Source organism: Panthera onca, chromosome C1 (genome assembly GCF_046562875.1).
Source record: "Panthera onca isolate mPanOnc1 chromosome C1, mPanOnc1 haplotype 2, whole genome shotgun sequence".
Lineage (NCBI taxonomy): Eukaryota > Metazoa > Chordata > Mammalia > Carnivora > Felidae > Panthera > Panthera onca.
This window is the reverse complement of record NC_138346.1, coordinates 125,766,519-125,789,698: the sequence shown is the minus strand read 5'-3', so window position 1 is coordinate 125,789,698 and position 23,180 is coordinate 125,766,519. Positions and strand designations below refer to the sequence as shown.

Genomic DNA, 23,180 nt, shown 5'->3' with positions numbered 1-23,180 from the left:
ACATTTTAGAGAACTGCCCATAATAAAAAAAAATCACAGCCGAATATCCAACACCTATCTTAAGAAATAGAATATTCATGCTGTACACCTGAAACTAATGTAACACTGTGTGTCAACAATACTAAAAAAACAGTCTGTTGAAATAAATATACATAGTATTCTTAACTGCTCCCCCCCAAAAAATAGGATATTCACTACAACTTCAGAATCTCCTGCATGCCCTATCCGATCCCACTACCCCAAATTTTGTACTAATCATTCTTTTCCTTTCCTTCATAATTTTACCACACATCTATGTATCTCAAAAAAAAAAAAAAAAGAAAGAAAATGTTTCATTTTTCCTATATTTCCTAACGTTTATTTTTGAGTCAGAGAGAGACAGAGTGCAAGCAGGGGGAGGGACAGAGAGAGAGGGAGACACAGAATCCAAAGCAGGCTCCAGGCTCTGAGCAGTCAGCACAGAGCCAGACATGGGGCTTGAACTCACAAACCTCAAGATCACGACCTGAGCCAAAGTCAGACACTTAACTGACTGAGCCACCCAGGCACCCCTCATTTTTCCTATTTTTGATCTCTATCTAAATGTGGTCAATTTGTCCATGATTTTAGATCTAACTTGCTTTTTCACCCCACAAGTTAGATGATGATGATTATTATATATAATCAATATTTATTTATACACTTACCATTTTCTTTTGTCACCTTTCATTCTTGTACTTCAAACATCTGGGGAGTGTTTTTCTTCTTCCTGGTATATATCTTAGTTCCTTTAGTGAGTGTGTCTTGGGAGTCAATTGTATCATTTTTGTTTTTAAAACATTTTTTAATTGTCTTTATTTTGCCTTCATGTTTAAGAGATCATTTTAATGAAAGTAGAATTCTACATAATATTTTCACTTAGCACTTCAAAACTATTATTCCATAGTCTTCTGACTTCTGTAGATGTGTTGAAAAATAAGCTGTGGGCCAAATGCTCATTGCTTTGTAAGTAATCTATATTTTCTCTCTATTTTTAGGATCCTCTCTTTGTCTTCAGTATTCTTCTACTTTTCTACAAAATGCGGGCCTCTTTTCCTTTATCCAGTTTTGGATTCACTAGGCTTGTTGAAAATTGGGACTAGAGTCTCTCATCAAGACTGGAAACTTTTCAGTCTTTATCTTTCTTATTACTTCCATTCTCTCTGCCATTCTTTGGGATTTCAATTATATGTAGGTTGTATCTCCTCACTCTGTCCTTTATATCTCCTATCTCTTTCATCTCTTTGTCTTTCTATTGTATTCTAGATCATTCTTCAGCAATACTTCCAGACCACTAAGTCTATCTTCAGCTGTGTCTAATTTATTATCACATCCATCCAGTTCCTCATTTCAATGATTAGATATTTTTATTTTCTAGAAGTATTTGTTTCTCTTTTACATCTGATTAGGTTATTCTGATAGCCTTTTGTTCCCTCATTATACTTCCAATACTGTTTTATTTTGTAAAAAAAATTAAACATATTTCTTTCATATTCCATATTGAGTAAGTACAGGTCATTATAGTCTCCGAAGCATTTGTTATTTATATTGAGTCTCCTTCATGGTAGTTCGTTTCCTCATGTGTTTGTTGAATGTTGATTATGAAGCCCATGTCCCTTGGAACTTTGTCTATGGAATTCTTGGTGGCCAAGTTTTTTTTTAAATATGTTCTTTCCAAGCCCTGGGTATCTCACCAATCCAGAACACTTCAAATTTTCAGCCTGGGGTTTTGGATGAATTTGGGTTTCTCCAAGAAAACATTTATCTTTATGTTTTTTCTTCCTTTCCATTAAAGTCAAGGATGACAAGCAAGTTTCTTCATCAACTATCTTCTTCCGTGGAATGTGTTTTTTGTAGTTCACCTACTGGGATTTTCACCCTCTGGGATCCCAGTTTTGTGTAAGAATCCAGCCTGCTTGGGCTCTGAGCTCTATCTCCCATTTATCTTGTATATGACCCATATTACTTATTAAACCCCAAATAATCTCTAAGAAAATGACTAGCTGTATACATACATCACTCTTTTAGATTCATGGGGTTTGGTTTTGTTGGGTTGGTTTTTTGGGTTTGGTTTTTTTTTTTTTTTTTTTTGGTTTTTTTGGTTTTTTGGTTTTTATCCCTAAGACATTCCCTTTATTTTGTGCCAACTCAGCCATACATTTATGCATTTTTAAAGGGGGAGGAAATATATATATATTCCATCACTTGGGGCATACTGTCCCTGGAGGAGTTTCATGGAACATCTAGTCCGTTATGTTTGATGAAAAGATAAGTATAATTATATTTATTGGCAAAGGAAAATGTCAACATAAGGAGTGAGTATAAAAAATTAAGTTACATAACAGTGTTCTCTCTGGATCATGGGTTGTTGGGTGATGCTTGCTTTATCTTTTGTGCATTTTCCATATTGTTTTAATATTTTTGCAACAGGAATTTATTATTTTAACAAAAATAGTTGTCTGCATTCTACTCACACTATCATGCAGATATGCAAACATTTGTGGCTTCTTTATTTCTCCATAACATGCTTAGCTATGCTTCTGGAGACTCCACCCTAGTGGGAAGAGTTGAACTAAGGAACAGGAATTCAGTGGACCAGACCCAGTACATGGGTCTCCCCAGATTTGCTTGGCCCTATTTGCCTCTTTCATCCAGCTACATGCTCAATAGATAGTCCCAGCCACAGCTACCACTGCCTCATCTCCTAACTCTCAGCCTTCTCCAAAGTGAGAGCTTCTGCAGATGCTCCAGTGTGCCTACCATGGCAGGAGCCACAGCAACTCCAGTGCCCAGGTCTGATTCAATAAGACCTATGAAGATTCTTATTCCTCTTACCACTTCCAGAGACTCAGATAAAGGGTATGTTTTTATTTATTGCTTTGTAACAAATTACTTCAAAACTAGGGACTTAGAGCAACAAATATGTATTATCTCACAGTTTTTGTGGGTTAAGAACCTGGAGTGGCTTAGCTGGGGGGGTCTAGCAATGGTCTCTCCTGAAATGGCAGTTAAGATGTTGACAGGAATTTCAGTACTGAAGGCTTCACCGCACTTCAGTTTCATGTTGTAAATTGGAGATCCACTTCCAGGATGGCTCACTCCTGTGACTATTGGAAAGAGGCTTTAGATCCTCACCAAGTAGGCCTCTCCAATAGACTACTTGAATATACTCACAACATGGAAGCTGGCTTCTCCCAAAGCAAGTAATTTAAGAGCAAGAAGGAAGACACAATATCTGTTATGACCTACTCTCTGAAATCACACATTGTTATTTTCACTTTATTCCATTTGCTAGAAGTAAGTCACCAAGACCAGCCCTCACTCATATGGAGAGGAATTAGGCTCTACTTCCTGAGGAGAGTATGAAAGCATTTGTGGACATATTTTTTGACTGCCACAAAGGGCCACATCATAGGCATGGGATCTCCTACTTCTTCAGAATCTTCCTAGAGGGACCAGAGAGCACAACCTCATAGTGCAGTAGAGGGAAATGTTGACCATTTAAAGATAGGAAAAAGTTAAAAACAGCAAATAAATGGGGGCGCCTGGGTGGCTTGCTCAGTTAAGGGTCCGACTTCGGCTCAGGTCACGATCTCATGGTCTGTGGGTTCGAGCTCCGCGTCGGGCTCTGTGCTGACAGCTCAGAGCCTGGAACCTGTTTCAGATTCTGTGTCTCCCTCTCTCTCTGCCCCTCCCCTGTTCATGCTCTGTCTCTCTCTGTCTCAAAAATAAATAAACGTTAAAAAAAATTTTTTAATAAAAAAAAATAGCAAATAAATGCAAATCATCCACGGACTATTTTGAGGTGTGGTGGTTTATCATGGCCCATCTGGAAGAAGGCCCATGTGTCTGAACAATCAAAAGGGATTTCTTGTGAAGCTGTGGCTAGCTCAGCAATGCCTTCTCTCCTTCCCCATGTCACTTTCTTTTTTTCCCTTATTTTTGCTACCCTGGGACTGAGGGCAGTAAAACTTTGGCATATAAGTTTTGTCTCAAATTCTGTGTTCTAGAAACTTGGGTTGAAAGAAAGAGTTCATCTTGGAAATTACTGGCGCTGACATAAACATCCCTTTGGATGGCTCAATCTCTTTATACTTTCAGACTTTCAGATTTTCAGACTTTCAGATTTTCAGATTTTCTCCTCCAACCACCCTGACTCTTCCTTAACGGTAGTTGGGTAGATGGTGGATTTACTTGATCTTGTACTAATGAGAGAGGAGAACTAACCTCTAATCAAACTAACCTCTGCCACTGGGCTTGTCATCTGGTCTGGCTCCTATGCTTGGCCACAACTGATCCTGACTGGCTTGTCATCCAGGTAGACACACTAACACCCTCGACTAAAGATCACAGTTCTGGTCCTATTCCTCCAGTTGCAAAGTCCCCTGCTCTGTGAAGTCTTCATTTCAACCCCAGTCCTCCGCTCAACTACAAATTCTCTCGGCATCTCAACCAGGGCACATAAGAGCTTCCAAGTTCTGCGGCCCAACAGCCCAGGCCATGGAGAACGGAAGGACTACTTTAGTCTCATCTAATGCCCACCTCCCTTCACCTTAACTCCTGTGCCGTATGGAGGGGAATACAAAGCTGGAGACATTAAATGCCATGTTCTTGATTCATTCATACCCCTGGAATGTTTTGACCACGTCCAGTATTTTGGCCCAGGGGAGTTGGAAATGAGGACACTGGATTCTGACTCTCTTGTCCCTCCTCCATCTTTCCCTTCTTCTTCCATACCCCTTCAGCTTCCTAAGTGACTTCCATAACACCAGAGTCTGAACCAACTCTACCCTATTGTTTATAAGAAAATTCTATGATCATATTCTATGACCAGGGAGGGCAATGAATTCAAAAATGTATCTTCCTTCTCTATGAAACCTTACCTTCAAGAGTGTTTGGTCCTAATGGACTTCGAAACAGGAAGTTGTCTCTGAGATTTAAAGCTGAACAATGACTTCTTTGTTCTAGGCGGTTCTTGCCCTTCCTAAAGCACTAAAATGTTTTGCTTTCGTGGGTGGAGAGCTTCAGGAAAACAGAAGTTTCAGGATATGGGTATACATTCAAAATACATGTTAACCATGTGATCTATCCCCTTGAAACAATTACTTTCTCAAAAAGTACCATCACTGTCATTGACCCATTACTGAGCCCACCTCCAGCTTGCCTATTTCTTTCCTCCTCCAGATCCCAGTACCAAATACTCAACTTCCCTTTCTATAGATAGCTCACTTGGGACTCATTTTCCTGGCTTTTAACTCAGGAGTCCTTCCAGGGTGTGAGTTCTTCTACTTACCCTCCTGACCAAAGTAAGAAAGAGCTCTCTCCAGCCCCATTTCCTCACCTCACAGCTAGGAAAGAGAGCTAAAACACGGGGATGTGTTAAGACATGAAAAGATGGACGTGAAGCCACTTTGCGAACCATAAAGTGCTGTACAAATATCAAGTATTGTCTCATGAAAGATGCCTTCCCTAACAGCTGAGAATGATACTTCTCTTAATGTTGCCTCTACAGATACCTGTGTCTTGAATGGTAACATTTGTCCCCAGGGGCCAGGAAGGATAAAGTCAGTATCAGGAGGGAGGCTCTTTAAGTCTCTGGGAAAATAAGGATATGAGAGGGAGCACCTGTGGGAAGTCATCTGTGGATCCACTTTGTCTGCTTGGAGAATCACTGGCTTCAGGCATCTGCTGGTGGGGCCAGCATAGAGGACCCAGCTTAGGGAAGGCATCAGGGATGTCCAAATCATGATACTGAGATGGTGGCAAACCAGACTTTCAGGCAAGCCACTTCTGTGGCCATGGACAGAGATCCACCCAGACCGCTATCAAATTCACTCTGCTGGGTAAAATAGAAGCTGATTTATGTCTCCAGCAGGTATGCCAGAGAAAATTCAAATTGATCAAAAATTAAATATTCATAGGACATTATTCATTAAGATTCATCTCACCGAGTGGATGAAATGAGGCAAGGGAAGAAATTAGCTTGCTTGAGAGTGTCAAAGTAATTATGTGATTAAATTGCAATTTATAATTTCTCCTTCAAAAAAAGCATTACTTCCTGATTTGTGTTTTCTCCTCCTTACTGTGCCCCCTTGTTGTCTAGGCCTGAGCCAAGGGTGCTCAGGGTTCATCGGAAATGGGAAAGCTCCAAACACAGTGCCTGGTCTCACTGTCTACATCCTTTCCCCCACCCACTACTAACTCCAAGGGCGGCCTTTCCACCTGGCCTCGGGGGTTTTCCCCTCTTAATGTGGAGAACAGGGCCTCCAGAAGCAAGTGGCAACCTCCCTCGAGAAGAACAGACAAATCCTCACAGAGACACTCAGATGGATGGCAGCCTCAGGCCACTACCTCTCCTTCCTCGATGATGGGGAAAAAAACGTACAAAGTACAATTTCCCCTGTGGATCACCAGTCATCTCGACAAGGCATACCTGGATGGCCTCTTAGGAAGTCCCCTTCTGGCAGTCATCCATATTCTTCCAGAGAAGGGAGGCATCCTTCTCATACTCTTGGTTCCCCCTCCTGAACTTGATGTGGACCTATACAGAGCCTCCCTGAGACAAAGTCAGGGTCAGGTAATGATTCATGAAGTTCACCCACTGAGACTCCATCACTGAAGTTCAACAAGCCAGTTCCCCAACTCCTGCCAACAAAGGTCTCTAGGGAAAGTAGACATCGGAGTTCGAGGACCCAACAGGTTCGAGAATGAGAGAGTAGAGGTCCGCTTGGGTAGCCTACCTCCTTTACCAGGTGGATCCTCCCTACCACACTGTCCCTTCTGGTGACTCCCAAATTAGGCTAAGCCTGAATCCAGGGACAAGGGACACTCCAGAGCCCTACCACACCGAGGCCAAGGTGGCTTTAGTTTTCCAGCTATGCTCTCCAGAGCCCTGAGGGTCCTGGGGATGCTGCCAGCCATGTGGGCAGGAGGGCAGGGGCTGCTAGAGGCCACAAACCCCATTGGGGTGCTCTGCTACTTCTTCAGGTGACTTCATTTCAAGAAAGCGTTTTGCTGCTAAAAATAATCTTAGAGCCACTGAATCAGACGACCTCTCATAAGCCCCTTCCAGCCCAGAAGCCTCTGATTCTCTGACTTTAGTGGTACAGAAACAAGATGTGCTCTGAGCTAGACAAAGCCTCTATTTTCTCTTCTTACCTCTCACTTTAAGAAGAAATGCAGTCTGTCTATCTGTCTGTCTTTCTAGAATCCAAAGTCTAGCTAAGATGATATATATGGGTCTGGAGGCAAATGGATAACTGTGTTTATCTTGCCCTGTTTCTCTGTCTACACTTCCATCTTGGCCTCTCTCTGTCTCTATAACTCTCTGTGTCTCTCTCTTGCTACTGCCCAATGAAGATTTAGCGGCTGGCTCCAGCAGCTGAGAAGGGCACTATTAATTCCAAGCTTGTTTCCAAACACCACGGAGGCCTGCCCGGGTTAATTAGTTGTGCAGGCTTTTCTTCAAGTGAGCGAGCCGGTAGGGTGTTTTACAGCTCTGTCACTGTGGTTATTTGTTCGTTTTCTGTTGTATTTGGAAATACACTTATCTGACAATAAATAACGTCCACGGTGACTAGGGCCGATAAAGGCAGTGAGCAGCCCCTCAAGGGGCTTGGGGGTCACGGTCAGAAGGCTTCAAGGCCCACCTAGTTCCCCTACACCAAGAGGCACTTCCAGGCCCTGGGAGAGGCAGGAGGATGTGGGTGAGGCCAGTGTGAGGAGGCTAGAAGAGACGGGAACAAAGGGACAGGAGCTTGAGGGTCCCAGGCGAAGGACACTGGGGATGAACCTGTGCCATGATAGAACAGACACAGAAGATTTGGTTCCAGGTCCCAGGCCCCATGCATACAAGCTGCATAACCTCACACAAGCATCTCACCTCTGTGCCTCAGTTTCCTCACCCATAAAAAGAGAATGGTGAGGGGCACCTGGGTGGCTCAGTCAGTTAAGTGTTCAACTCTCGATTTCAGTTCAGGTTATGATCTCACAGTTCGTGAGTTCGAGCCCCACATCAGGCTCTGCTCTGACAGCACAGAACCTGCTTGGGATTCTCTCTCTCCGTCTCTCTCTCTGCCCCTCCCCCACTTGCACCCACAAGCTCGCTCTCGCTCTCTCTCTCTCTCTCTCTCAAAGTAAATAAAAATAAACTTTAAAAAAAAAGAGAACGATGATAACACCTTTCTACTCAGAGCAGTTACAAGCACCCAGGAGACAATGGAAGTAAATGTACCACACAAACAATAGAGATTTTCATTTTCCAGATGGAAAGAAGTGCTCAGGTAGACTATCCTGGATATGCAGCCCAGACCTCAGGTCTCCCTGGGAAAAAATTAGTCCAAACAAAATCATTATGGGAAGTACTTCACACTGATCTGCAAGTACTCACTTAGGGCTCTGAGGGTGAGGAAGTCGGAGGGGGCAGACGGACCACAGGATCAAACCAAGTAGGCAGAACGGAATACCGGTAGAGGATCTGAGCTTGGGATTTAGACTGCTTGTTTATATCATTTGTGGCTATAAATGTTAGAGAAGCTACTTCACGCTTTTATCCCTGCTGAGTGTTCTCATCTGTAAAATGGGCATAATAATAGCACCTAGCTCCCTGGATTGGGGCATGAGGACCGGATGAGATGAGGACTGGATGAGATGACGTGCTTAGGACAGTAGATGGCATGTGGCAAGAGTTCAATAAACACCAGCTACCCTTGTAACACATAAAAACTGGTCAAGACATGAATTAAACCTCACTTGCTCTCATGTGTGTGAACTAACCACACACGAAGAGCCTGAGAGCTGAGCTGGGGGGGGGGGGGGGGGAGGGCGCAGTAAAGGAGAATTTCAGTCTGATGGGATGTAATCAAGGAATCCTTCCAGGAGGGAAGAACAACTTCAACATGGTGTAGAGGACAAGAGACAAGGTATTCTGGTATACTGCTGAGCAAATCCTTGCGTGTTTTCCCATTATAGACTTGAAGCCAAAGCCTAAAGATCAGGAGAGGAGCCAGTCACCCCCCCAAGAGCTACCACCAAGTCACCAGCAGATGGACACAGCCACCTCCACACAGAGCATATGGAGGCAGGAAACCTTGGAATCAACCAGAGCCTAGCCCACCTCCAGTCAGGGCATGAAAAGGACTGATAGGAGGGGAGATGGTAAGGCAGGCCTGTCCTCTCCCCCCACCATGGAGAAGAAATGGGGTGCTTTTCCACCCTGATGCAAAGGAAAAGAGAATGTATGAACCCCATGATGCCTCACAGGCACAGATCATTGTCTCGAAAGCCTAGGACTACAGCTGACCGGCCTGTTTGTTCCACACCCCCACAGTGGGAATGAAAAGCAGACTGTTTGGCATCTCTACCTGAGATCTAGAATTATATTCGAATGCAAAGACTTGGACCCTTTGCAGACCTGGAGATTCTGAAAGCAAGAGACCCACGGCAGTACCCCACCCAGCAGGGCTTGAAGGGGCTCGGTGCAGCATGACCGGGAAGATGGGGGGTAGCTCTCCCATCCCAGGTCTGTGTGACCCTTGAAGGCCACAATCACTCCAGCAGGCCCTGTGGCTCCATGTGGAGATGCACAGAAATCAGCTCAAGGGCAGGAGCCAAAGATTTGCCCAGGTTGCTGCTGAATTCACAGTTGGATGCGTAAGCCAGAGAATGGAGTCACTGGAAGACTGTAGCTCTGGTGAGGCCAAAGGGAGGTACAGTTGGGAGACTGTGGCGTCAGGGGGGAAAGGTCGTCCTCAGTGATGGAGGGGACCAGGCAAACTCTTCAGCATAACAAAACCAGAAAGAACCAGGAAGAGGTAAAGGACATGAGACACCTCCCCCATCCCCATAAGTCATACAAAGAAGTCTCTTCCTCCCATCCATCCTCTCAGCCTCAAACTGAGATGCTAAGGCCTCCAAGAGGAGGTGAATGGGGTGCCTTCAAGCCAGTCCTCAGTTCCCCTCCGCTGCCCCAAATGGCCAGAGCCCAGCACTAGCTAATGCTGGAGGGGAGGGGAGGAGAAGAGCTTTGAATCAAGTTTGTAATGTAAGTTTTAAAAATGTAAAAGATTGAGTCTTAATTACCGGAACGAGGCTGTTGTAGTAACCGAAAGTGGCTGGAAAGTTATGGAACCAGACCAAGACGTCGTTAAGGGAGCTGCTCCCCAGCAGGAAAGAGAGATCTGGCACAGTGTAGCCGGGGGCAGTTACTGGAAGAAATAAAACTGCTCTGTTTATACACCAAAGAGTTGAGACTCCCCAGTAAATTGGGCCCAGTTACAGGCATACAGAAAGTAACTGGACCATGGAAACCTGCATCCCAATAGTCAGAGCACCCCAAAGAAGGATAGTGAACTGGACAGACCAAACCTTTCTCCTTCTCATTCAGGCACTGCCTCACCTCCCAGGTGGAGACATTAAGTGATGGAGGAGGGATCTGTCCTCAGGCTTTTAACGAGGCACTTAGAAAGAGGAACACGATGGTTTCCGCTTACAGGAATCCTCAGTGAAACGCACTCACAGGCAGCTGGTGCAATGTGCTCGCTTCTGGTGCATTCCAGGAAGCATTACCCCGCCTCATACCAACATCATCCAGTGGTCCCCGCATGGGAGGGCCAAACAACCATGGAGGTCTTTGAGTTTCCAGGCTGCGAAAGGCTGGAGAGGAACAAGTTGGGCCCTGGGACACAGAGGCAGCACACCCAGAGGGTCAGTAAACTGCCATAGGGGCTTGATCCCCTAGTGGAAAGTGAGAAAAAAACAAAGTTTATAAAGAGCAGGGTGGGAACTGGCTCGTGGAACAAGATGTTCCCTTGGCTAGTTTCCACCCAGGGGAAAGGGAGAAACCTTATTGAGTGCCTGTACTATATTAGGCACTACGTTCACCCTCACATCACTTAATCCTCCCACAACCCCGTAGGGAAGGCCCTTTCTCCATCTTGCAGATGAGGAAACTTGAGTCAGAGTAGTTGCCTCTGGTCACACATCGCTGGGATTTGAACCTCAGATCTGTCTGTATGGCATACATGGATATTTACTGCTTATATCGCCCTTTCAATAAAGGACTCGTTACCCTGCCACCAAAAGTGTTGGTTCTCGTTGCCTCCAGCAATTAGTTCCTTCAGGGACCCCTCAGCTTTTGAGTCACAGTTACTCTTTTCAGGGATGGTCCCAGCCAATGGCTGAGCAAGATGGTGGTACACAGGTCCAGCCCTTTTCTACCAGCGCAGAGCTGCTCTAACGAGCAGTGCTGCCCCAGAGCGCCCCCCTGGGACTGGCAGAGGTTTTAGCAGGTCCTCATGATGGGCTGAGACCTCCTTCCAGCCAATCCTGCATCCTGCCTTTTCCTTTCACAGATGTTAATTCCCTTCTGTACTCTTAATTTCACTCAGTGTCTGGTTCCCAGAGAACCCAGCTGGGATGCTCAATCTGACTCAGGCTCTTGCTCATCCTGACCCTTTATCCTCACTCTTAGTCACGCCTAAGGCAACACCCCTGCCCAGACAGTAACTTCCTATTGGCAGCTATGTCTCCATCCCTTCTGGAGGAAAGCTACTAAAGTCTCATGATTAGAGGAGTTCCTGAACAACCCAGTGTCCTGGACTAAGGTGTTCAATGCTCAAGGTCAGTGGCTATCATTCAACCATACTTTGAAGTCTAAAGTCCAAGTAAGCAGTCACCCTCACTGTCTCCCTTTCCCCCATGTCAATTCCACCCTTTAAATGGCCATAACATGAAATTGAGATTTAGGGTTTTAGAATATGTTGTCCTTAATGAGAATACTTTATGATTTGTGTGTTTTGCTTAAAAGGAGATGCATACAGGCGGCCTGGGTGGCTCAGTCGGTTAGGCATCCGACTTCAGCTCAGGTCATGATCTCACAGTTTGTGAGTTTGAGCCCCACGTCGGGCTCTGTGCTGACAGCTCAGAGGCTGGATCCTGCTTTGGATTCTCTGTCTCCTTCTCTCTCTGCCCCTACCCAACTTGTGCTCTGTCTCTCTCCATCTCTCAAAAAATAAATAAATGTAAAAAAAAAAAGAAATGCATACAAGCAAAATAAAGAAAATATATATCAATTGTACTTCATCAAAACTAAAAACTTTGAACCATATCCCCAGCAAAATATTAGCAAATCGAATCCAACAATGTGTAAAAAAATATATACACCACGACCAAGTGGGATTTATCTCAGGTATACAAGCATGGTTCAACATTTAAAAATCAATTAAGGTAATCCATTACATTAACAGGCTAAAAAAGAAAAATCACATCATATCAATATATACAGAAAAAGCATTTGACAAATCCAACACCAACTCATAATGAAAACGCTTAGTAAGCTAGGACGAGAGGGGAATTTTCTCAACTTGATAAAGAATATTTTTTAAAAAAAACAGGGTGCCTGGCTGGCTCAGTCAGTGGAGCATGTGACTCTTGATCTCAGGGTTGTGAGCTCGAGCCCCATGTTTGGTATAAAGATTACTTAAAAAAATTTTTTTAATCTTTTAAAAAGAAAAAAATAGCTACAAATCTACTGCTAATATCATACTTAGTAGGGAATACTCGAACCTTCCCCACTAGGCGAAAAGACAATCCAATAAGAGACTAGTATCCAGAATATTTAAAGAACTGTTACAACTCAACAATAAAAAAACAATAACCCAATTAAAAATGGGAAAAGAATCTGAATAGACATTTCTCCAAAGAAAAAAATATACTCAATATATACATGAAAAGATGTTCAACTTCATTACTCATTAAGAAAATACAAATCAAAACCAAAATGGCATACTAGGATGTCATATCCCATCAGGATGACTATATCTAAAAAAAAGAAAAAGAAGAACATGAGGGGCACTCAGTCAGTTAAGCATATGGCTCTTGGTTTCGGCTCAGGTCATGGTCTCATGGTTCCTAGGATCAAGCCCCATGTCAGTCTCTGCACTGATAGCACAGAGCCTGCTTGGGATTCTCTTCCTCTCCTTCTCTGCCCCTCCCCCACTCACATGAGTGCTCTCTCTCTCTCTCAAAACAAATAAATAAACTTAAAAAAAAAGGAACATGAACAATAACAAGTATTGGAGAGGATGTGGAGAAATTGGAACTCTCATGCATTGATGATACGAGTGTAAAATAGTGCAGCTGCCTTGGAAAACATTCCAGCAGTTCCTCAGGAAGTTTAAACACAGAGTTACCATATGACCCGGAAATTCCACCCCTTGGTTATACATCCAAAAGAACCTAAAACATATGTCCATACAAAACCTCATACACAAATGTTCATACGAACATTATTCATAAGAGTCAATAAGTGGAAAGAATCCAAACATCCATCAATTCGTGAATACATAAACTAAATACAGTATATCTATACAACAGGATATTATTCACCATAAAATGGGTTAAAGTACTTATATATGCTACCACCTGGACAACCTTGAAAGCATTATGGTAAATGAAGAAGTCTAACACAGAGGGCCACATATTGTGTGATTCGGTGTATATGAAATGTCCAGAATAGACAAATCCATAGATATAGAAAGTAGATTAGCAGTTGCCAGGGTCTGGGAGGAGGGAGAAATGGGGAATGACTGCTTCATGGGTACAAGGTTTTTTGAGGGGGTGATGTAAATGTTCTGGAATTAGATAGTTGTGAATATTCATCTGGAATATTTATGTAATATAAATGTAAATATATATAATGTATATGTATATATATGTATATATATAATGTATAATATATATACATTATATATATACATATATATATGTATATATATAATGTATAATATATATACATTATATATATACATATATATATATATACATATATATATACATATATATATAATATATATACATATAATATATATACATAATATATATAATGTATATGTATATATATGTATATATAATGTATATAGAATGTAAATGTTCTGGAATTAGACTGCTTCATGGGTACAAGGTTTTTTGAGGGGGTGATGTAAATGTTCTGGAATTAGATAGTTGTGAATATTCTAAAAACCACTGAAATGTGCACTTTTAAAGAGTAGGCGAGCTATATCTCAATAAAAAAAAAAAACCTAAAAGTTCTAAGAGAAAACATAAAAGACTTTCCTGAACTTGGGTTAAGCAAATATTTCTCAGACGTGGCACTAAACGCACAGTCCATACAAGAAAACAAGTTGATAAATTGAATTTCATCAAAATTAACATTTTGCTCTATGAAAGACACTGCTAAGAGAATAAAATAGCAAGCCATATACTTGGAGAAACTCTTTGCAAAAAAACATATATCTGATAAAAGGTTTGTGTCCGGAATACACAACAGATCTAGAAACTCAACAATGCAAACAACCAGTTTTTTAAATGGGTTAATGATTCGAGCTGACACTTCAACAAAGAAAACAGTTGGAAAATAAATACTACATGAGAAGATGCTCAACATAATTAGTCATCAAAGAAATGCAAATTTAAAACCACAGTGAGGTACCACTAAAAGTCTATTAAAATGTCTAAAATTCAAAGATGGCCATACAAGTGTTGGCGAGGACATGGAACAACTGAACCTTCCATGGTTCAACCATTTAGAAAAACTGGCAGGTTTTTTTTTTTAAGTAAACCTATTTCCTGCCATATTCCAAGATATTTACCCAAATGAAAAGACAGAACAAGACCATAAAAGACTTGTATAAGAATGCTTATAGCAACTTTACCTATAATAGCCCCAAACTGAAACAACCCACAAGCGCATTATTAGCAGCATGGAGAAACAAATGGTGGTACATCCATACAATGGAGTATTACTCAACAGTAAAAAAGAATGAACTACTATACGTACAACAATATGGATGAATCTCAAAATAATTATGCTAGGTGAAAGAAAGTGAAAGAATTATGTGTAAAAAAAAAGAGTACATTTTGTATGATTCCATTATATAAAATTTTAGAAAATGCAAACCAATCTATAGTGGCAGGAAACAGATCCGTGGTCTCAAGAGTTAAAGAGTGAAGAGGCAAAAAAGGGTGGGAAGGAGGGAGTACAAAGGATCACAGGGAACTTCTGGGGGTGACAGGTATGTTCGCTATCTTGATTGTGGCAACAGCTTCATAAATATGTTTAAGACTCATAAAATGTGTGAACTTAATTATGTGCTGTTTATTGTATGCCAATTATACCTCAATAAAGCTTGAGAGAGAGAGAACACTCAAGAGGGAAGATATAACTTTTTATTACAATATCATACGAAGTAGAAAAAGTCCCACTTTGATTCCACCCCACAAGACATTTAGTGTTTTGGGATGGAATGATTCTAGAAGGCCTAGACGGCTGAGCCCTCCCTCAGATCCTTGAAACAAACTCTTCCTTTCTTACAACACCTTCACCTTACTGCCTGATGAATGTCAATGCATCTTTCAAGCCCTACTCAACTTCATCTACCCCTTGAAGCTCTCCTTGTCTTTTCCAAGCAGAGTTAGTCTGTGGCCCAGTCTGTGCTCTCCCATCACCTGAGACTCTAGTAATATACCCCCTCAGCATTCTAAGATGTAAGATTTGTGGTTAACTGTTCCCAAAGGATCCCAGAGGTCCACAACTTAACGTGATTTGTCATTTTCCCAAGGCACAAACTCGATTCCAGCCAGCTATGAGGTCCCCACAGAAGAGGAATAGCTGAGACAATGAGTAAGCCCAGCCACCACCCACCTCCAGGCCTTCCGAGCCCAGCCCAGTTTGGTTGGCCTCTCCTTGTTATAAAAACTATTTTTTCCCTTTGTGAAGAATGGGCTGCCCAAAGAAAAGCTATCAGCTTGTGATGGAAATGATGAGTGAGTGAAGCAGTCCAAGAAAGGGATGGTTCTTAGCCAGAAAATAGCTTTATAAATTACTTTAATCTTTTATTAAGAATCTGGAAGCATCACTTAAAAATCTTAGTTGTACTTTACAGCATTTTATGGGGAGAAGTTATATACTACAGTGGCATTAACAGGATTGGAAATTTGAAAAAGCTTTGGGCCTTGCCCCTCAATAATGTCAAAAGCTCCCAGTAGTTCTAGTGAATACTCATCACATCGCATTATAATTGTACATTTAGCCATCTCTCCTTTTGTCTAAGAAGCACAGTAGTAGAGCTAGATTTTCTGGGCCCAGATCTCAGTTTACTTTATAGCTGGGTGACCTTGACCAGCTTACCTGACCTCCGTGTGCCTCAACTTCCTCATCTTTAAAATGACAAGTAAAATAGTACCTGTCTAATAGAGTTAATTTAAATGATTAAATATGGTAATACATAAAAAGCACTTAAATCAGTGTCTGACCCATCCAAAGTGCTTGATAAATGTTAGTAATTAGTTTGAGAGTTTCCTCTAAGGCAGTGTTTACATATTAGGGACCTTTTCAAAACTGCCTCATTCTCCAGTGGCTCGTGCAGTCCTTGGCACAAGGTATGTGCTCAACAGAAGTTAAAAGAACAAGTGAGTGAGTCAGTGAGTAAATGAGGTGTGGCTCTGCCATTTTGTTCCCACAGTTGAGATCTCTTTATTTCTGGTACAGTGGGGGCATTTTGACACCACTAATGTGGCCAATATCCCCACCATTACCATGTCTGCCACCACTATGCGTTTGCAACCATTGGAAATTACGGTATGCCACTAAGAGGGGCAGGAGGGGCAGAGAGGATGATGGCAGAGGATCAGAGAGGGCCTGTGTTCCCCCTCTGGCCAACGTGGTAGAGATGAGGACTCGAATCAGACAAAATGTTCAAGAGATATGCAAAGTTGCTTTGGGATTCAGCTAGCACCCTTGCCCCCCTAGAGTTAATTCTCTCTCTCTCTCTCTCTCTCTCTCTCTCTTTTTTAATGTTTATTTATTTTTGAGAGGGAGAGAGAAAGAGAAAGAGAGCATGAGCAGGGGAGGAGCAGAGAGAGTGGGAGAGAGAGAATCCCAATCAGGCTCCACACTGTCAGCACAGAGCCCAACACCCAGCTCCAATTCATGAACTGTAAGATCGTGACCTGAGCCGAAACCAGGAGTCAGACGCTTAACCAGCTGAGCCACACAGGCGCCTCTCTCCTAGAGTGAATTCTCAACACCACACCCAGAGTGACCCTGTGAAAACCCCAACTGAATCATGTCACTCCCCTGCACAAAACTCTCCAATTCCTTCTCATCTTACTTGGAAGAAAACTCCAAATTCTCACAATGGCTTACAAGGCCCCACGTGTTCCAACCTGTGTTACATCTCTTACCTTGCTCCTTCTTGCACACTCCACTCCAGGCTTCCTGCTGGATACTAGCCTTCTTGCACTACCTCAAACTCCCCCAAGGGAGTCTTTGCACTCGCTGTTCCCTCTGCCTGGTATGCTTTTCCCCAGCAATTCACAGTTCACTCTGTCATCCGTCAGGTCTCAGCTCAGATGCCAGGCTTTCTGTGCCCACCTCTGCAAAACCCCATGAGAACAGAGACTTTGTTTTATGATTACTCCATCCCCAACATCTCGCCCCTGCCTGCCACATAGTACTCAGTTATTACTTACTGAATGATTAGATGAATAAAACCCCAGGAATCCACTGCTTTCTGCTTCTGTTTCCCTCCCAGGGCAAGTCCTGCCCAAGGGGAGGCCTCTCCCAGCAGTGAACTGTGTCCTAAAGATGACTCTTGCACCCCAGCAGAATAAGTGGATAAAAGTATATTGTTGGAACAAGTGGGAGTTGCTGATTTCATAACAGTCTGTTGGGGAACCTCGGGGGTCCCTGGCTTGACAAAATGAATGTGCATTTGTCAGTGTTTTCAAGAAATAGTATAAGGTATAAGATGTTTGAAAGACAAAAAGTATTGATTACTGTAGTCCCTTAAACAGCTGAAGTAATGGAGGAGGATATGAAATGCAAAGAAAGAAAGAGAAAGGAAAAACCTAAATCTGTGATGACATTCTCCCTGGGGGAGCGCTTAAAAATTGCATTTTTACAAGTTTCCTGGGTGATTCTTAAGTAACCAGCTTAGGACAGGTCCCTAGAAAAGTTTTTTGGAGATTTAGTCAAGTATAAGCCCACACATTACAGCAGGAAAGGCCTGGGCTATTAGAGCCAAGCAGGCCTGGGTTCAAATCCTGCCATTGCTACTTTTTATCTGGGGAACTCTCTGTTAGTACTTAACCTCTCAAACTCTAAGGTTCCATTTCTAGTTAGAAAGATAAGTACATCTACCTGGTCAGCCTGCTGTGATGATGATGTTAAACAACACGTGTAATGGGCCTGGAGTATAGCAGATACTTAAGAGATGGTAGTTTATTGTTGTGCATTCTGTTTCCCGAGTGCTTATACCTCCCTCCCATGTTCCATCGCAAGTTGGCATTCTTACCCCTCCACTCTATGACCTCACAGAGGTGAAAACATACAGTCAAAAGGGTCAGTTCTTCTGCAAATAAGAAAGTCTTCTTTCCTAAAGGTCCTCTTTCCTCCTATAGAATAGATCAAGGAACATATTTTTGCCACTAACTACCCCATTAATCATTAACAATAAATTTTTATATTTTTACAGTCTTCAGTCTGCCAAGGCTTTCACCTATAAAGCATGAGAAGGTGGGACAGGCGCCTTTATCACTCACTCGCAGAGGTCTGGAAGTAGCCTGTGTGCGTGGCCAGAGTGTGGGGGCGCCGGGACTTAGAAGCCACAAACCCTGTGCACTCTCCATTAGGCTACATTCCCCACCGTCAAGACCTCAGGACTCAAACCCTGAGGCCAAAGAGGAAAAAGAGGCAGGGGGCATCCATCTCCTGTTGCTTCCTGCTCCTCTAACGAAGCAACATGGCTGTGGAGTGACGGCTGGAAAATAAGGGGTTAGCAGAAGTCCATCTCCCAAGCTTGGCCGCGCATACCCCAAAGACTTCATTCCTCGGAAGAGCCGCTCCCGTCTTGCAGCCACAAGGCGTCTCTGCCTTCTCATTCCACCCAAAGCTGCCAGCCTTCCGCAACTCCACACCCCCACCTGCTGGAGACTGCCTTGTGCAGAGCCTGACCGGCCACAGGCCACGTTGGACAGCTGCTCCCTGAGAGCCCCCCACGCACCCTTCTGGGGCTGCTTTGGGGGCCAGAACAGGCCAGAATAGGGGGAAGCCCTGCTATTTCTTTCCCTGTCTTACTGTAAATCTTAATCCTTGATAGTGGGTGAACTCGTTGCTCTCTCTGACCTTCAGTTTCTCCCAAGTAGTAACCAGAGGAAGATTCAGCCCTGACTTTCCCCGCCCTCCTAGGGTGAAATGGGATAGAATAATAAGACACCCACTCTGCCAGATGGAAAAGAATTGGGGCTTTGGAGAGGACGCGGCTATAAATTTCAGAGCTAGGGGGATAAAAGCAGCAGCATTCCCAGTAAACAAATGGAGAACCAAAGTGAGCAGCTGCAAAAGAGACTTTATTTATTCACGGATTTACACAATTCCTCAGATACATTAATTGAGCACCTACTCTGTGCCTACCAAGTGCTGTGATACATGGATGAAGACTCAGTTGCTGTACTTTGAGTCCTACAAACTGCTCATCACCTTTGCCCTTTCCACCTTCACGTTGCTGTTTGCCTTTTGAATATTTTCCCCTGCGCTCTTAGTAACCCTCATTCCACTATACGCAAATTCTACATCCACAACACTCTCCAAGAACTTTCCATATATCCTCCTTCTCACAGTAACTAAAACCTGGCCTTACCCCAAGGACATTGGTTCCCTTGCAGCCCTCTTGCATGAAAGTGGCTCTTGCTCCCACGAGTTCCATTTTCCAGCCAAGAAGGGTGCACTTGGAGTCAGCAGTCTCCCACCATCCCTTGCCAGTTCCATGCTATTACTCTTCTACTCTCATTTAAAGTCCTGCTCAAGCTGCATGGCTCATTGCCTTCACCTCTTGCTGCTATCATTGACCCTGGCCCACACCATGCTGAGGACTCTCCCCAGTCACCACTGTATTAACTCCCACCACCATCCTGAGACAAATTGCTGAGGCCAACTCATCTGACACCCTAGCCTCCCCCAACCTTGTCCTGATCACTTCAAATAACTTTTCAAGGCCACAATTGGACCATTACTAGCATGGCTCCACCTCCCCCCAAATTACACTTCAACGTCCCACTTGGACCATGACCTTTCCAACTCTATTCTATTCCTCCTACTTCATTCCTTGACCTCACTGAGTGCCAGCACTTTAACCCTTTTATGGCCTCATAAGAAGAGAAGTTTATCTTCTTTCCTCCACTCAACCCCAGGGCTCAATCTTTCAAAACCCACGCTAGACCTCTGGTCAATAACTTGGATGATTTCTCATCAGCTCCTTTAATACCCTTGCTCCCTTTTTCTTCTACTCACAAGTCCTGGAAAACCCTGACCCTGAGTCAGTTCTAAAACTGCCTGCCTTGCTTATAAGGCTGGATTTCTGAGTTCTGGTAGAGAAAATTGTATACTCCAACACAAATTGGTCTTTTGCGAGGTTCATCGAGGGCTATTACAAATCTGCCTCATTCTCCCCAAGCCTTCAGCAGATAGCTTTCCTCCTACTTCATGGAGAAAATCAAAGCCAGCAACTCCCTCAGCTTCTCATCCCCCCTTCCATCATAAATATAGTCAGACACTCACCATGTATCCTTCCTATGGTCTCCAGGCTCAAAGGATCCACCTGGGTCTGAATTCTCTTCCATGTCCTCTCCATCGCTGACATTTCTATTCCAGTATTTTATTGGTGTATCAGTCAGGATTCACTCAGGAGACAGAAACCACACCCCATTTTGAACAGGGAAATTGTAATATAAAGAATTACTAACTATTCCAGGGGATTACCTTCCAAAAAGAAAGAGAGAGCTCTATAAAATATACATTGCCTGATACAGAGACTGTAGGATTTGGCAATGCAGCGAAAGCTAACTAATCTGCACATACATAAAGGCAAGGAAAAAGAGAGAAATACAAATTGCCAATGTCAGGAATGATAGAGGGAACCACTGCAAATTCTACTCAACTTTAAAGGATACAATTTAAATATCTCACAACTTTGTTTGTCAATGACACTTCAAGAAAGCTGGCCAAAAAAAGATAGGAAGTGTACAAATTCCTTGAAAGACAAATTACCAAAGCTGTCATAAGAGAAATAGAAAATATGAATAGCCCTTTTATCTATTAAACCAATAGAATTTGGGGGGCACCTGGGTAGCTCAGTCGGTTAAGAGTTCGACTTCAGCTGAGGTCATGATCTCGTGGTTCATGAGTTCCAGCTCCACATCAGGCTCTGTGCTGACAGCTCGAAGCCTAGAGCCTGCTTCGGATTCTGCGTCTTCCTCTCTCTCTGCCCCTCCCCTGCTCATGCTCTGTCTGTCTCTCTCCCTCAAAAATAAACATGAAAAAAAATTTTTTTTAATGTTTTATTTATTTTTGAGGGAGAGAGAGAGACAGAGCACGAGTGGGGGAGGAGCAGAGAGAGAGGAAGACACAGAATCCAAAACAAGCTCCAGGCTCTGAGCTGTCAGCACAGAGCCCAACGCAGGGCTCAAACTCACAAACTGTGAGATCATGACCCGAGCCGAAGCTAGACGCTCAACCGACTGAGCCACCCAGGCGCCCCGAAAAAAATTTTTTTAATCAATTGAATTTTTAATTTAAAAACTTTCTACAAGGAAAACCCCAGGCCAAACAGCTTCACTGATGAATTCTACTTATCACTGAGGGGGAGAAATGATACCAATCATACTCAAATTCTTATAGAAAGTAAAATGGGAAAGAATTATTACCAACTTATTTTATGAATCCAGTATTACTCTGATATCAAAGCCTGACAAACACATTGCAAGAAAATAAAATTGGCCCAATGTCTCTCATGAATGTTGATGCAAAATCTTCAACAAAATATTAGTACATAGAATACATAAACATATAAAAAGCATTTTTAAGGGAATAATACATCATGATCAAGTGGAGTTTATCTCAGGACTCCAAGACTGATTTAATGATCATTGATCACTGTAATTTACCACATTAAGAGAGTAAAGGAGAACGAATTATATTATCATCTCAACTGATGCAGAAAAAAACATTTGGTAAAATTCAACATCCATTCCTTGTGAGGCTGTCAGCAAACTAGGAATAGAAGAAACTTTTTTAGCCCCAAAAAACACATCTACAAAAAGCCTACACCTAGCATCCTACTTAATGATGAAAGACTGAATTCTTTCTGCTCTCAAGATCAAGAACAATGCAAGGTTCACTTTTTTCACCTCAACTTAACATTGTAATAGAGTTTCTCATACAACAATAAGGCAGGGGGAGGGGTTTGCTAGGGAAAGAGAGAGAACACATGCAGTTTCTGAAGGAAGAAAGAAAACATGCCATATTTACAGATGACATGATTGTGTATATAGAAATTCCTCAGGAATCTACCCCCACCACGTGAAAACTAATAAGTGAATTGAGCAAGGTCACAGGATACAAAGTCAAATATCAAAAATCAACTGTTTTTCATAGACTATGAATAAATTGTTGAAAAAAAAATCTAAACTGTAATGCCATTTGAAATTGCATCAGGACTTCAATTCTGATCAAGACGGGGTAACAGGACAGAATGTACTCTCCCACCTGAAACAACTAAAACACCAGACAAAATATATGAAACAACAGCTTTCCAACATTAGACGTCAGGCATTACACACAGTGATCCCTGAAAAAGAGGAAACAAGCAAGATGAGCCCCTATGATAAAACCCAGCCAGAGCCAACAAGTCTCCCTTAGTTTAGGAGATCATTCAGGGAGTCCAAGGAGGCCAAGTCAGCTAGAGTTCACATAGAAGAGCATCAGAGATTAGAGAGCTGCACAGAGAGAGAGAGAGAGAGAGAGAGAGAGAGAGAGAGATCCAGCGATCTGCAAAGGGTGTCCCTCGAGTCTTTGGTTTGATTACTGATCAGCATATTCAAGTCAGAAAAATATTTAAAGCTGAAGGAAAAAAAACACCTGAAAGGAGTAAAGGAAAAAATCCTCAGTGTTTGCCTACCAGCCAAAGTTGAAAACCTCATAATTTATAGGTTACCAGATAGAGTATTCAGAAGGATATTCAGTAGTGGGCAATTAGCCTTAGACAATAAGCAGTTCTGGCCATCCCTAACAAAGCGAACCTCAAAAGGACCAGTATTCAAGTAACTTA

General features: G+C 42.8%; 1 long non-coding RNA gene across 7 annotated transcripts in view; it reads right to left on the bottom strand.

The window, feature by feature from the left end:
• LOC132671189 (uncharacterized) overlaps positions 1-18,324 on the bottom strand; it is a 46,094-nt gene extending 27,770 nt beyond the window's left edge. For 5 of the 7 annotated variants that reach the window (XR_009606988.3, XR_009606990.3, XR_009606987.3 and 2 more), the window contains exons 1-2: positions 17,548-18,324; positions 17,260-17,451 (exon numbers count right to left, since the gene is read on the bottom strand). This is a non-coding gene — a long non-coding RNA (uncharacterized LOC132671189). The remainder of the gene's footprint in view (positions 1-17,259; positions 17,452-17,547) is intronic. The other 2 variants (XR_009606991.3, XR_009606994.3) reach the window with 2 other exon arrangements.
• Between the last annotated feature and the right edge of the window lie 4,856 nt (positions 18,325-23,180).